Genomic DNA, 15,165 nt, shown 5'->3' with positions numbered 1-15,165 from the left:
GTGAGAGTACTTGGTGGCTCGACTTTATGAGCAGACTGAAAGATTCCACTTGGTGAGAGTGGGCCTAACGGGGCGATGTGGTGAGTGGGCCTAACGGGGCGAGTTGGTGGGGCGACTTGGCGAGTGGTATTAGAGAGCCGACGTGGTGAGGCGGCTCGGCGAGTTGGTTCGTTGAGATGACATGGTGAGCTGACTTGGCGAGTCGACCTGGCGAGCGAACTTAAAGAGTCGACTTGGCAACGTACTCGAGTCGACTTGGTGAGGCGACCCGGCGAGCGGGCTCAAAGAGTCAACATGGTGAGGCGACTCATTGAGTCAACATGGTGAGGAGCTATCCTTGAGGCGACTTGGTGGGCCTACTTGATTAGTCGACTTGGTGAGCCGACCTGACGAGCTGACACGGTGAGCGGGCTTAAAGAGGCGACGACTTGGTGGGGTAACTCGGCAAGCCAACTTATCGAGGCGAGATGGTGAGTCGACTTGGTGAGCTGACTTGGTGAGCGCACTTAAAGAGTCAACTTCGTGAGGTGACTCGGCGAGTTAGCCCGCTGATGCGACTTGGGCGGGCCGACCTGGCGAACGAACTTAAAGAGGCGAGTTGGGCGGGCTGACCTGGCGAGCGAACTTAAAGAGTTGACTTGGCAACGTACTTGAACAACCGACTTGGTGAGCGGACATGGTGAGTGGGATTAGAGAAGCAACTCGGCGGGGCGACTTGATGAACGGACTTAAAGGGTCGACTCGGCGGGGTGACTTGATGAACGGACCTAAAGAGTTGACTTGGTGAGAGTACTTGGCGGGGTGAACTGATGAACGGACTTAAAGAGTCGACTTGGTGGGAGTACTTGGTGGGCCGACTTGATGAACGGACTTATAGAGTCGACTTGGTGAGAGTAGTTGTTCTGGTGACTTGATGAACGGACTTAAAGAGTCGGCTTGGCGGGGTGACTTGATGAAAGGACTTAAACAGTCGACTTGGTCGGGTGACTCGATGAACGAACTTAGAGGGTCGACTTTGCGGGGTGACTTGATGAACGGACCTAAAGAGTTGACTTGGTGAGAGTACTCGGTGGGGTGACCTGATGAACAGACTTAGAGAGTCGACTTGGTGAGAGTCCTTGGTGGGCCGACCTGGTTGGGTGACTTCGTGAACTGACTTAAAGAGTCGACTTGGTGGGGTGACTTGATGAACGGACTTCAAGGGTCGACTTGGCGAGGTGACTTGATGAACGGTCCTAAAGAGTTGACTTGGTGAGAGTACTTGGTGTGGTGACTTGATGAAAAGACTTAAAGAGTCGAATTGGTGAGAGTACTTGGTGGGGTGACTTGATGAACGCACTTGAAGGGTCGACTTGGTGGGGTGACTTTATGAACGGACCTAAAGAGTTGACCTGGTGAGAGTGCTTGGTGGGGTGACTTGATGAACATAGTAAAAGAGTCGACTTGGTGAGAGTAGTTGGTCGGGTGACTTGATGAACGCACTTGAAGAATCGACTTGGTTAGAGTACTTGGTGGGGTGACTTGATGAACAGACTTAAAGATTCGACTTGGTGGGCCGACCTGGCGGGGTGACATGATGAACGGACTTAGAGAGTCGACTTGGTGAGAGTACTTGGTGGGCCGACCTGGCCGGGCGACTTGATGAACAAACTTAAAGAGTCGACTTGGTGAGAGTACCCGGTGGGCTGACCTGGTCACGTGACTTGATGAACGGACTTAAAGAGTCGACTTGGTGGGCCGACTTGGCCGGGTGACTTGATGAACGAACTTAAAGGGTCGACTTGGTGGGTCGAACTAGCGGGGTGACTTGGTGAGAGTACTTGGTGGGCTGACCTGGCAGGGTGACTTGATGAACGAACTTAGAGAGTCGACTTTGTGAGAGTACTTGGTGGGTCGAACTGGCGGGGTGACTTGATGAACGAACTTAAAGAGTCGACCTGGTGAGAGAACTTGGTGGGCCGAGCTGGCGGGGTGAATTGATGAACGAACCTAAAGAGTCGACTTTGTGAGAGTACTTGGTGGGCCGACCTGGCGGGGTGAGTTGATGACCGAACTTAAAGGGTCGACTTGGTGAGAGTACTTGGTGGGCCGACCTGGCGGGGCGCCTTGATGAACGAACTTAAAGAGTCGACTTGGTGAGAGTACTCGGTGGGGTGACCTGATGAACAAACCTAAAGAGTCGACCTGGTGAGAGTACTTGGTGGGCCGACCTGGCGGGGTGACTTGGTGAGAAAACTTAAAGAGTCGACTTGGTGAGAGTAGTTGGTGGGCTGACCTGGCGGGGTGACTTGATGAACGAACTTAAAGAGTCGACCTGGTGGGCCGACTTGGCAGAGTGACTTCATGAACGAACTTAAAGAGTCCACTCGGTGGGCCGACCTGGCGGGGTGAATTGATGAACGAACTTAAAGAGTCGACTTGGAGAGAGTAATTTGTGGGCTGACCTGGCGGGGTGACTTGATGAATGAACTTAAAGAGTCGACTTGGTGGGGTGACTTGATGAACGCACTTGAAGGGTCGACTTGGTGGGGTGACTCGATGAAAGGACTTAAAGAGTCGACTTGGTGAGAGTACTTGGTGGCTCGACTTTATGAGAAGACTTAAAGAGTCCACTTGGTGAGAGTGGGCCTAACGGGGCGAGTTGGTGGGGCGACTTGGCGAGTGTTATTAGAGAGCCGACGTGGTGAGGCGACTCGGTGAGTTGGTTCGTTGAGATGACATGGTGAGCTGACTTGGCGAGTCGACCCGGCGAGCGAACTTAAAGAGTCGACTTGGCAACGTACTCGAGTCGACTTGGTGAGGCGACCCGGCGAGCGGGCTCAAAGAGTCAACATGGTGAGCCGACTCATTGAGTCAACATGGTGAGGCGACTCATGGTGAGGAGCTATCCTTGAGGCGACTTGGTGGGCCTACTTGATTAGTCGACTTGGTGAGCCGACCTGACGAGCTGACACGGTGAGCGGGCTTGAAGAGGCGACGACTTGGTGGGGTAACTCGGCAAGCCAACTTATCGAGGCGAGATGGTGAGTCGACTTGGTGAGCTGACTTGGTGAGCGCACTTAAAGAGTCAACTTCGTGAGGTGACTCGGCGAGTTAGCCCGCTGATGCGACTTCGGCGGGCCGACCTGGCGAACGAACTTAAAGAGGCGACTTGGGCGGGCTGACCTGGCGAGCGAACTTAAAGAGTTGACTTGGCAACGTACTTGAACAACCGACTTGGTGAGCTGACACGGTGAGTGGGCTTAGAGAAGCAACTCGGCGGGGCGACTTGATGAACGGACTTAAAGGGTCGACTTGGCGGGGTGACTTGATGAACGGACCTAAAGAGTTGACTTGGTGAGAGTACTTGGCGGGGTGAACTGATGAACGGACTTAAAGAGTCGACTTGGTGGGAGTACTCGGTGGGCCGACTTGATGAACGAACTTATAGAGTCGACTTGGTGAGAGTAGTTGTTCTGGTGACTTGATGAACGGACTTAAAGAGTCGGCTTGGCGGGGTGACTTGATGAAAGGACTTAAACAGTCGACTTGGTCGGGTGACTCGATGAACGAACTTAGAGGGTCGACTTTGCGGGGTGACTTGATGAACGGACCTAAAGAGTTGACTTGGTGAGAGTACTCGGTGGGGTGACTCGATGAAAGGACTTAAAGAGTCGACTTGGTGAGAGTACTTGGTGGCTCGACTTGATGAGCAGACTTAAAGTGTCCACTTGGTGAGAGTGGGCCTAACGGGGCGATGTGGTGAGTGGGCCTAACGGGGCGAGTTGGTGGGGCGACTTGGCGAGTGGTATTAGAGAGCCGACGTGGTGAGGCGACTCGGCGAGTTGGTTCGTTGAGATGACATGGTGAGCTGACTTGGCGAGTCGACCCGGCGAGCGAACTTAAAGAGTCGACTTGGCAACGTACTCGAGTCGACTTGGTGAGGCGACCCGGCGAGCGGGCTCAAAGAGTCACCATGGTGAGGCGACTCATTGAGTGAACATGGTGAGGCGACTCATGGTGAGGAGCTATCCTTGAGGCGACTTGGTGGGCCTACTTGATTAGTCGACTTGGTGAGCCGACCTGACGAGCTGACACGGTGAGCGGGCTTAAAGAGGCGACGACTTGGTGGGGTAACTCAGCAAGCCAACTTATCGAGGCGAGATGGTGAGTCGACTTGGTGAGCTGACTTGGTGAGCGCACTTAAAGAGTCAACTTCGTGAGGTGACTCGGCGAGTTAGCCCGCTGATGCGACTTGGGCGGGCCGACCTGGCGAACGAACTTAAAGAGGCGACTTGGGCGGGCTGACCTGGCGAGCGAACTTAAAGAGTTGACTTGGCAACGTACTTGAACAACCGACTTGGTGAGCTGACATGGTGAGTGGGCTTAGAGAAGCAACTCGGCGGGGCGACTTGATGAACGGACTTAAAGGGTCGACTCGGCGGGGTGACTTGATGAACGGACCTAAAGAGTTGACTTGGTGAGAGTACTTGGCGGGGTGAAATGATGAACGGACTTAAAGAGTCGACTTGGTGGGAGTACTTGGTGGGCCGACTTGATGAACGGACTTATAGAGTCGACTTGGTGAGAGTAGTTGTTCTGGTGACTTGATGAACGGACTTAAAGAGTCCGCTTGGCGGGGTGACTTGATGAAAGGACTTAAACAGTCGACTTGGTCGGGTGACTCGATGAACGAACTTAGAGGGTCGACTTTGCGGGGTGACTTGATGAACGGACCTAAAGAGTTGACTTGGTGAGAGTACTCGGTGGGGTGACTCGATGAAAGGACTTAAAGAGTCGACTTGGTGAGAGTACTTGGTGGCTCGACTTTATGAGCAGACTTAAAGTGTCCACTTGGTGAGAGTGGGCCTAACGGGGCGATGTGGTGAGTGGGCCTAACGGGGCGAGTTGGTGGGGCGACTTGGCGAGTGGTATTAGAGAGTCGACGTGGTGAGGCGACTCGGCGAGTTGGTTCGTTGAGATGACATGGTGAGCTGACTTGGCGAGTCGACCCGGCGAGCGAACTTAAAGAGTCGACTTGGCAACGTACTCGAGTCGACTTGGTGAGGCGACCCGGCGAGCGGGCTCAAAGAGTCACCATGGTGAGGCGACTCATTGAGTGAACATGGTGAGGCGACTCATGGTGAGGAGCTATCCTTGAGGCGACTTGGTGGGCCTACTTGATTAGTCGACTTGGTGAGCCGACCTGACGAGCTGACACGGTGAGCGGGCTTAAAGAGGCGACGACTTGGTGGGGTAACTCGGCAAGCCAACTTATCGAGGCGAGATGGTGAGTCGACTTGGTGAGCTGACTTGGTGAGCGCACTTAAAGAGTCAACTTCGTGAGGTGACTCGGCGAGTTAGCCCGCTGATGCGACTTGGGCGGGCCGACCTGGCGAACGAACTTAAAGAGGCGACTTGGGCGGGCTGACCTGGCGAGCGAACTTAAAGAGTTGACTTGGCAACGTACTTGAACAACCGACTTGGTGAGCTGACATGGTGAGTGGGCTTAGAGAAGCAACTCGGCGGGGCGACTTGATGAACGGACTTAAAGGGTCGACTTGGCGGGGTGACTTGATGAACGGACCTAAAGAGTTGACTTGGTGAGAGTACTTGGCGGAGTGAACTGATGAACGGGCTTAAAGAGTCGACTTGGTGGGAGTACTTGGTGGGCCGACTTGATGAACGGACTTATAGAGTCGACTTGGTGAGAGTAGTTGTTCTGGTGACTTGATGAACGGACTTAAAGAGTCCGCTTGGCGGGGTGACTTGATGAAAGGACTTAAACAGTCGACTTGGTCGGGTGACTCGATGAACGAACTTAGAGGGTCGACTTTGCGGGGTGACTTGATGAACAGACCTAAAGAGTTGACTTGGTGAGAGTACTTGGTTGGGTGACTCGATGAAAGGACTTAAAGAGTCGACTTGGTGAGAGTACTTGGTGGCTCGACTTTATGAGCAGACTTAAAGAGTCCACTTGGTGAGAGTGGGCCTAACGGGGCGATGTGGTGAGTGGGCGTAACGGGGCGAGTTGGTGGGGCGACTTGGCGAGTGGTATTAGAGAGCCGACGTGGTGAGGCGACTCGGCGAGTTGGTTCGTTGAGATGACATGGTGAGCTGACTTGGCGAGTCGACCCGGCGGGCGAACTTAAAGAGTCGACTTGGCAACGTACTCGAGTCGACTTGGTGAGGCGACCCGGCGAGCGGGCTCAAAGAGTCACCATGGTGAGGCGACTCATTGAGTCAACATGGTGAGGCGACTCATGGTGAGGAGCTATCCTTGAGGCGACTTGGTGGGCCTACTTGATTAGTCGACTTGGTGAGCCGACCTGACGAGCTGACACGGTGAGCGGGCTTAAAGAGGCGACGACTTGGTGGGGTAACTCGGCAAGCCAACTTATCGAGGCGAGATGGTGAGTCGACTTGGTGAGCTGACTTGGTGAGCGCACTTAAAGAGTCAACTTCGTGAGGTGACTCGGCGAGTTAGCCCGCTGATGCGACTTGGGCGGGCCGACCTGGCGAACGAACTTAAAGAGGCGAGTTGGGCGGGCTGACCTGGCGAGCGAACTTAAAGAGTTGACTTGGCAACGTACTTGAACAACCGACTTGGTGAGCGGACATGGTGAGTGGGATTAGAGAAGCAACTCGGCGGGGCGACTTGATGAACGGACTTAAAGGGTCGACTCGGCGGGGTGACTTGATGAACGGACCTAAAGAGTTGACTTGGTGAGAGTACTTGGCGGGGTGAACTGATGAACGGACTTAAAGAGTCGACTTGGTGGGAGTACTTGGTGGGCCGACTTGATGAACGGACTTATAGAGTCGACTTGGTGAGAGTAGTTGTTCTGGTGACTTGATGAACGGACTTAAAGAGTCGGCTTGGCGAGGTGACTTGATGAAAGGACTTAAACAGTCGACTTGGTCGGGTGACTCGATGAACGAACTTAGAGGGTCGACTTTGCGGGGTGACTTGATGAACGGACCTAAAGAGTTGACTTGGTGAGAGTACTCGGTGGGGTGACCTGATGAACAGACTTAGAGAGTCGACTTGGTGAGAGTCCTTGGTGGGCCGACCTGGTTGGGTGACTTCGTGAACTGACTAAAAGAGTCGACGTGGTGGGGTGACTTGATGAACGGACTTCAAGGGTCGACTTGGCGAGGTGACTTGATGAACGGTCCTAAAGAGTTGACTTGGTGAGAGTACTTGGTGTGGTGACTTGATGAAAAGACTTAAAGAGTCGAATTGGTGAGAGTACTTGGTGGGGTGACTTGATGAACGCACTTGAAGGGTCGACTTGGTGGGGTGACTTTATGAACGGACCTAAAGAGTTGACGTGGCGAGAGTGCTTGGTGGGGTGACTTGATGAACATAGTAAAAGAGTCGACTTGGTGAGAGTAGTTGGTCGGGTGACTTGATGAACGCACTTGAAGAATCGACTTGGTTAGAGTACTTGGTGGGGTGACTTGATGAACAGACTTAAAGATTCGACTTGGTGGGCCGACCTGGCGGGGTGACTTGATGAACGGACTTAGAGAGTCGACTTGGTGAGAGTACTTGGTGGGCCGACCTGGCCGGGTGACTTGATGAACAAACTTAAAGAGTCGACTTGGTGAGAGTACTCGGTGGGCTGACCTGGTCACGTGACTTGATGAACGGACTTAAAGAGTCGACTTGGTGGGCCGACTTGGCCGGGTGACTTGATGAACGGACTTAAAGAGTCGACTTGGTGGGCCGACTTGGCCGGGTGACTTGATGAACGAACTTAAAGAGTCGGCTTGGTGGGTCGAAGTAGCGGGGTGACTTGGTGAGAGTACTTGCTGGGCTGACCTGGCAGGGTGACTTGATGAACGAACTTAGAGAGTCGACTTTGTTAGAGTACTTGGTGGGTCGAACTGGCGGGGTGACTTGATGAACGAACTTAAAGAGTCGACCCGGTGAGAGAACTTGGTGGGCCGAGCTGGCGGGGTGAATTGATGAACGAACCTAAAGAGTCGACTTTGTGAGAGTACTTGGTGGGCCGACCTGGCGGGGTGAGTTGATGACCGAACTTAAAGGGTCGACTCGGTGAGAGTACTTGGTGGGCCGACCTGGCGGGGCGACTTGATGAACGAACTTAAAGAGTCGACTTGGTGAGAGTACTCGGTGGGGTGCCCTGATGAACAAACCTAAAGAGTCGACCTGGTGAGAGTACTTGGTGGGCCGACCTGGCGGGGTGACTTGGTGAGCAAACTTAAAGAGTCGACTTGGTGAGAGTAGTTGGTGGGCTGACCTGGCGGGGTGACTTGATGAACGAACTTAAAGAGTCGACCTGGTGGGCCGACTTGGCAGAGTGACTTCATGAACGAACTTAAAGAGTCCACTTGGTGGGCCGACCTGGCGGGGTGACTTGATGAACGAACTTAAAGAGTCGACTTGGTGAGAGTAATTTGTGGGCTGACCTGGCTGGGTGACTTGATGAATGAACTTAAAGAGTCGACTTGGTGGGGTGACTTGATGAACGCACTTGAAGGGTCGACTTGGTGGGGTGACTCTATGAACGGACCTAAAGAGTTGACTTGGTGAGAGTACTTGGTGGGGTGACTCGATGAAAGGACTTAAAGAGTCGACTTGGTGAGAGTACTTGGTGGCTCGACTTTATGAGCAGACTTAAAGAGCCCACTTGGTGAGAGTGGGCCTAACGGGGCGATGTGGTGAGTGGGCCTAACGGGGCGAGTTGGTGGGGCGACTTGGCGAGTGGTATTAGAGAGCCGACGTGGTGAGGCGACTCGGCGAGTTGGTTCGTTGAGATGACATGGTGAGCTGACTTGGCGAGTCGACCCGGCGAGCGAACTTAAAGAGTGGACTTGGCAACGTACTCGAGTCGACTTGGTGAGGCGACCCGGCGAGCGGGCTCAAAGAGTCAACATGGTGAGGCGACTCATGGTGAGGAGCTATCCTTGAGGCGACTTGGTGGGCCTACTTGATTAGTCGACTTGGTGAGCCGACCTGACGAGCTGACACGGTGAGCGGGCTTGAAGAGGCGACGACTTGGTGGGGTAACTCGGCAAGCCAAATTATCGAGGCGAGATGGTGAGTCGACTTGGTGAGCTGACTTGGTGAGCGCACTTAAAGAGTCAACTTCGTGAGGTGACTCGGCAAGTTAGCCCGCTGATGCGACTTGGGCGGGCCGACCTGGCGAACGAACTTAAAGAGGCGACTTGGGCGGGCTGACCTGGCGAGCGAACTTAAAGAGTTGACTTGGCAACGTACTTGAACAACCGACTTGGTGAGCTGACACGGTGAGTGGGCTTAGAGAAGCAACTCGGCGGGGCGACTTGATGAACGGACTTAAAGGGTCGACTTGGCGGGGTGACTTGATGAACGGACCTAAAGAGTTGACTTGGTGAGAGTACTTGGCGGGGTGAACTGATGAACGGACTTAAAGAGTCGACTTGGTGGGAGTACTTGGTGGGCCGACTTGATGAACGGACTTATAGAGTCGACTTGGTGAGAGTAGTTGTTCTGGTGACTTGATGAACGGACTTAAAGAGTCGGCTTGGCGGGGTGACTTGATGAAAGGACTTAAACAGTCGACTTGGTCGGGTGATTCGATGAACGAACTTAGAGGGTCGACTTTGCGGGGTGACTTGATGAACGGACCTAAAGAGTTGACTTGGTGAGAGTACTTGGTTGGGTGACTCGATGAAACGACTTAAAGAGTCGACTTGGTGAGAGTACTTGGTGGCTCGACTTTATGAGCAGACTGAAAGAGTCCACTTGGTGAGAGTGGGCCTAACGGGGCGATGTGGTGAGTGGGCCTAACGGGGCGAGTTGGTGGGGCGACTTGGCGAGTGGTATTAGAGAGCCGACGTGGTGAGGCGGCTCGGCGAGTTGGTTCGTTGAGATGACATGGTGAGCTGACTTGGCGAGTCGACCTGGCGAGCGAACTTAAAGAGTCGACTTGGCAACGTACTCGAGTCGACTTGGTGAGGCGACCCGGCGAGCGGGCTCAAAGAGTCAACATGGTGAGGCGACTCATTGAGTCAACATGGTGAGGAGCTATCCTTGAGGCGACTTGGTGGGCCTACTTGATTAGTCGACTTGGTGAGCCGACCTGACGAGCTGACACGGTAAGCGGGCTTAAAGAGGCGACGACTTGGTGGGGTAACTCGGCAAGCCAACTTATCGAGGCGAGATGGTGAGTCGACTTGGTGAGCTGACTTGGTGAGCGCACTTAAAGAGTCAACTTCGTGAGGTGACTCGGCGAGTTAGCCCGCTGATGCGACTTGGGCGGGCCGACCTGGCGAACGAACTTAAAGAGGCGACTTGGGCGGGCTGACCTGGCGAGCGAACTTAAAGAGTTGACTTGGCAACGTACTTGAACAACCGACTTGGTGAGCGGACATGGTGAGTGGGATTAGAGAAGCAACTCGGCGGGGCGACTTGATGAACGGACTTAAAGGGTCGACTCGGCGGGGTGACTTGATGAACGGACCTAAAGAGTTGACTTGGTGAGAGTACTTGGCGGGGTGAACTGATGAACGGACTTAAAGAGTCGACTTGGTGGGAGTACTTGGTGGGCCGACTTGATGAACGGACTTATAGAGTCGACTTGGTGAGAGTAGTTGTTCTGGTGACTTGATGAACGGACTTAAAGAGTCGGCTTGGCGGGGTGACTTGATGAAAGGACTTAAACAGTCGACTTGGTCGGGTGACTCGATGAACGAACTTAGAGGGTCGACTTTGCGGGGTGACTTGATGAACGGACCTAAAGAGTTGACTTGGTGAGAGTACTCGGTGGGGTGACCTGATGAACAGACTTAGAGAGTCGACTTGGTGAGAGTCCTTGGTGGGCCGACCTGGTTGGGTGACTTCGTGAACTGACTTAAAGAGTCGACTTGGTGGGGTGACTTGATGAACGGACTTCAAGGGTCGACTTGGCGAGGTGACTTGATGAACGGTCCTAAAGAGTTGACTTGGTGAGAGTACTTGGTGTGGTGACTTGATGAAAAGACTTAAAGAGTCGAATTGGTGAGAGTACTTGGTGGGGTGACTTGATGAACGCACTTGAAGGGTCGACTTGGTGGGGTGACTTTATGAACGGACCTAAAGAGTTGACCTGGTGAGAGTGCTTGGTGGGGTGACTTGATGAACATAGTAAAAGAGTCGACTTGGTGAGAGTAGTTGGTCGGGTGACTTGATGAACGCACTTGAAGAATCGACTTGGTTAGAGTACTTGGTGGGGTGACTTGATGAACAGACTTAAAGATTCGACTTGGTGGGCCGACCTGGCGGGGTGACTTGATGAACGGACTTAGAGAGTCGACTTGGTGAGAGTACTTGGTGGGCCGACCTGGCCGGGTGACTTGATGAACAAACTTAAAGAGTCGACTTGGTGAGAGTACTCGGTGGGCTGACCTGGTCACGTGACTTGATGAACGGACTTAAAGAGTCGACTTGGTGGGCCGACTTGGCCGGGTGACTTGATGAACGGACTTAAAGAGTCGACTTGGTGGGCCGACTTGGCCGGGTGACTTGATGAACGAACTTAAAGAGTCGGCTTGGTGGGTCGAAGTAGCGGGGTGACTTGGTGAGAGTACTTGCTGGGCTGACCTGGCAGGGTGACTTGATGAACGAACTTAGAGAGTCGACTTTGTTAGAGTACTTGGTGGGTCGAACTGGCGGGGTGACTTGATGAACGAACTTAAAGAGTCGACCCGGTGAGAGAACTTGGTGGGCCGAGCTGGCGGGGTGAATTGATGAACGAACCTAAAGAGTCGACTTTGTGAGAGTACTTGGTGGGCCGACCTGGCGGGGTGAGTTGATGACCGAACTTAAAGGGTCGACTCGGTGAGAGTACTTGGTGGGCCGACCTGGCGGGGCGACTTGATGAACGAACTTAAAGAGTCGACTTGGTGAGAGTACTCGGTGGGGTGCCCTGATGAACAAACCTAAAGAGTCGACCTGGTGAGAGTACTTGGTGGGCCGACCTGGCGGGGTGACTTGGTGAGCAAACTTAAAGAGTCGACTTGGTGAGAGTAGTTGGTGGGCTGACCTGGCGGGGTGACTTGATGAACGAACTTAAAGAGTCGACCTGGTGGGCCGACTTGGCAGAGTGACTTCATGAACGAACTTAAAGAGTCCACTTGGTGGGCCGACCTGGCGGGGTGACTTGATGAACGAACTTAAAGAGTCGACTTGGTGAGAGTAATTTGTGGGCTGACCTGGCGGGGTGACTTGATGAATGAACTTAAAGAGTCGACTTGGTGGGGTGACTTGATGAACGCACTTGAAGGGTCGACTTGGTGGGGTGACTCTATGAACGGACCTAAAGAGTTGACTTGGTGAGAGTACTTGGTGGGGTGACTCGATGAAAGGACTTAAAGAGTCGACTTGGTGAGAGTACTTGGTGGCTCGACTTTATGAGCAGACTTAAAGAGCCCACTTGGTGAGAGTGGGCCTAACGGGGCGATGTGGTGAGTGGGCCTAACGGGGCGAGTTGGTGGGGCGACTTGGCGAGTGGTATTAGAGAGCCGACGTGGTGAGGCGACTCGGCGAGTTGGTTCGTTGAGATGACATGGTGAGCTGACTTGGCGAGTCGACCCGGCGAGCGAACTTAAAGAGTGGACTTGGCAACGTACTCGAGTCGACTTGGTGAGGCGACCCGGCGAGCGGGCTCAAAGAGTCAACATGGTGAGGCGACTCATTGAGTCAACATGGTGAGGAGCTATCCTTGAGGCGACTTGGTGGGCCTACTTGATTAGTCGACTTGGTGAGCCGACCTGACGAGCTGACACGGTGAGCGGGCTTGAAGAGGCGACGACTTGGTGGGGTAACTCGGCAAGCCAAATTATCGAGGCGAGATGGTGAGTCGACTTGGTGAGCTGACTTGGTGAGCGCACTTAAAGAGTCAACTTCGTGAGGTGACTCGGCGAGTTAGCCCGCTGATGCGACTTGGGCGGGCCGACCTGGCGAACGAACTTAAAGAGGCGACTTGGGCGGGCTGACCTGGCGAGCGAACTTAAAGAGTTGACTTGGCAACGTACTTGAACAACCGACTTGGCGAGCTGACACGGTGAGTGGGCTTAGAGAAGCAACTCGGCGGGGCGACTTGATGAACGGACTTAAAGGGTCGACTTGGCGGGGTGACTTGATGAACGGACCTAAAGAGTTGACTTGGTGAGAGTACTTGGCGGGGTGAACTGATGAACGGACTTAAAGAGTCGACTTGGTGGGAGTACTTGGTGGGCCGACTTGATGAACGGACTTATAGAGTCGACTTGGTGAGAGTAGTTGTTCTGGTGACTTGATGAACGAAATTAAAGAGTCGGCTTGGCGGGGTGACTTGATGAAAGGACTTAAACAGTCGACTTGGTCGGGTGATTCGATGAACGAACTTAGAGGGTCGACTTTGCGGGGTGACTTGATGAACGGACCTAAAGAGTTGACTTGGTGAGAGTACTTGGTTGGGTGACTCGATGAAACGACTTAAAGAGTCGACTTGGTGAGAGTACTTGGTGGCTCGACTTTATGAGCAGACTTAAAGAGTCCACTTGGTGAGAGTGGGCCTAACGGGGCGATGTGGTGAGTGGGCCTAACGGGGCGAGTTGGTGGGGCGACTTGGCGAGTGGTATTAGAGAGCCGACGTGGTGAGGCGGCTCGGCGAGTTGGTTCGTTGAGATGACATGGTGAGCTGACTTGGCGAGTCGACCTGGCGAGCGAACTTAAAGAGTCGACTTGGCAACGTACTCGAGTCGACTTGGTGAGGCGACCCGGCGAGCGGGCTCAAAGAGTCAACATGGTGAGGCGACTCATTGAGTCAACATGGTGAGGAGCTATCCTTGAGGCGACTTGGTGGGCCTACTTGATTAGTCGACTTGGTGAGCCGACCTGACGAGCTGACACGGTGAGCGGGCTTAAAGAGGCGACGACTTGGTGGGGTAACTCGGCAAGCCAACTTATCGAGGCGAGATGGTGAGTCGACTTGGTGAGCTGACTTGGTGAGCGCACTTAAAGAGTCAACTTCGTGAGGTGACTCGGCGAGTTAGCCCGTTGATGCGACTTGGGCGGGCCGACCTGGCGAACGAACTTAAAGAGGCGACTTGGGCGGGCTGACCTGGCGAGCGAACTTAAAGAGTTGACTTGGCAACGTACTTGAACAACCGACTTGGTGAGCTGACATGGTGAGTGGGCTCCGCTGATGCGACTTGGGCGGGCCGACCTGGCGAACGAACTTAAAGAGGCGACTTGGGCGGGCTGACCTGGTGAGCGAACTTAAAGAGTTGACTTGGTGAGCTGACATGGTCAGTGGGCTTAGAGAAGCAACTCGGCGGGGCGACTTGGCGAGCACACCTGCTGGGGCAAGGTGGTAAAACGACTAGGTGATTCGACATGGTGAGCTGACTTAGGGAGCTGACTTGGTGAGCGAACTTAAGGGGTCGACTTGGTGAGGCAACCTGAATAGTCGACTCGGTGAGGTGGCTTGGGGAGCCGACATGGTGAGCGGTCTTAAAGAAGAGGCGACCTGGTGGGGCAACCTGGTGAGGCGAGATGGTAAGTCATCTTGGTGAGCCGTCTTGACGAGCTGTGAGTGGACTTAAAGAGTCAATTCTTGATTTGGCAAAGACCACATGGTTAGATGACTTGGTGAGCCGACCTGGCCAGAAAAATTGGCAAGCAAACTTATAGAATCGACTTGCTGTCCCCAGCCAGGATCGCACGCCTGGGTCGACCCAACTTGGGTCACCCGACTGGGTCGACGAGGGGAAAAAAAAAAAAAAAAAACAAAAAAAGTCATGAGAGGCCCTGTACAGCGAAAAGCGCTAAATTTTGGGCATTACAAAAAAAAAAAACAAGTTACCCGCTTTTGGATCACGCACAAGTTTCAGTTCACGTATTGCCGAGCCGACTCGAGGCGTTACGCCTAGCTAGCCGGATTCGAGGTAGGGTAGCCGAAACGATCCGATTTGAGAATTTTCTTTATAAAAAGAGATCATGATAGGCCTCGTAAGGCAAAAAAGAATGAAATTTTGGGAGTTCAAAAAAAAACGTTACCCGGTTTTGGATCGCGCACAGGGCTCGGGTCACGTAGCATCGAGGTGCCCTGGGTGACATGATTCGAGCGAAAAGTCGACGGTGGCATGAGTCGTGCAAAAACATTGGAGGCCATTAAGGCTCGAGGCGCTTCGAGTCGAGGTTGCCGAGGC

This window comes from Cupressus sempervirens, chromosome 7, assembly GCF_028749045.1.
Source record: "Cupressus sempervirens isolate cs-2001-9-10 chromosome 7, ASM2874904v1, whole genome shotgun sequence".
Lineage (NCBI taxonomy): Eukaryota > Viridiplantae > Streptophyta > Pinopsida > Cupressales > Cupressaceae > Cupressus > Cupressus sempervirens.
This window is presented reverse-complemented; position numbering follows the sequence as displayed.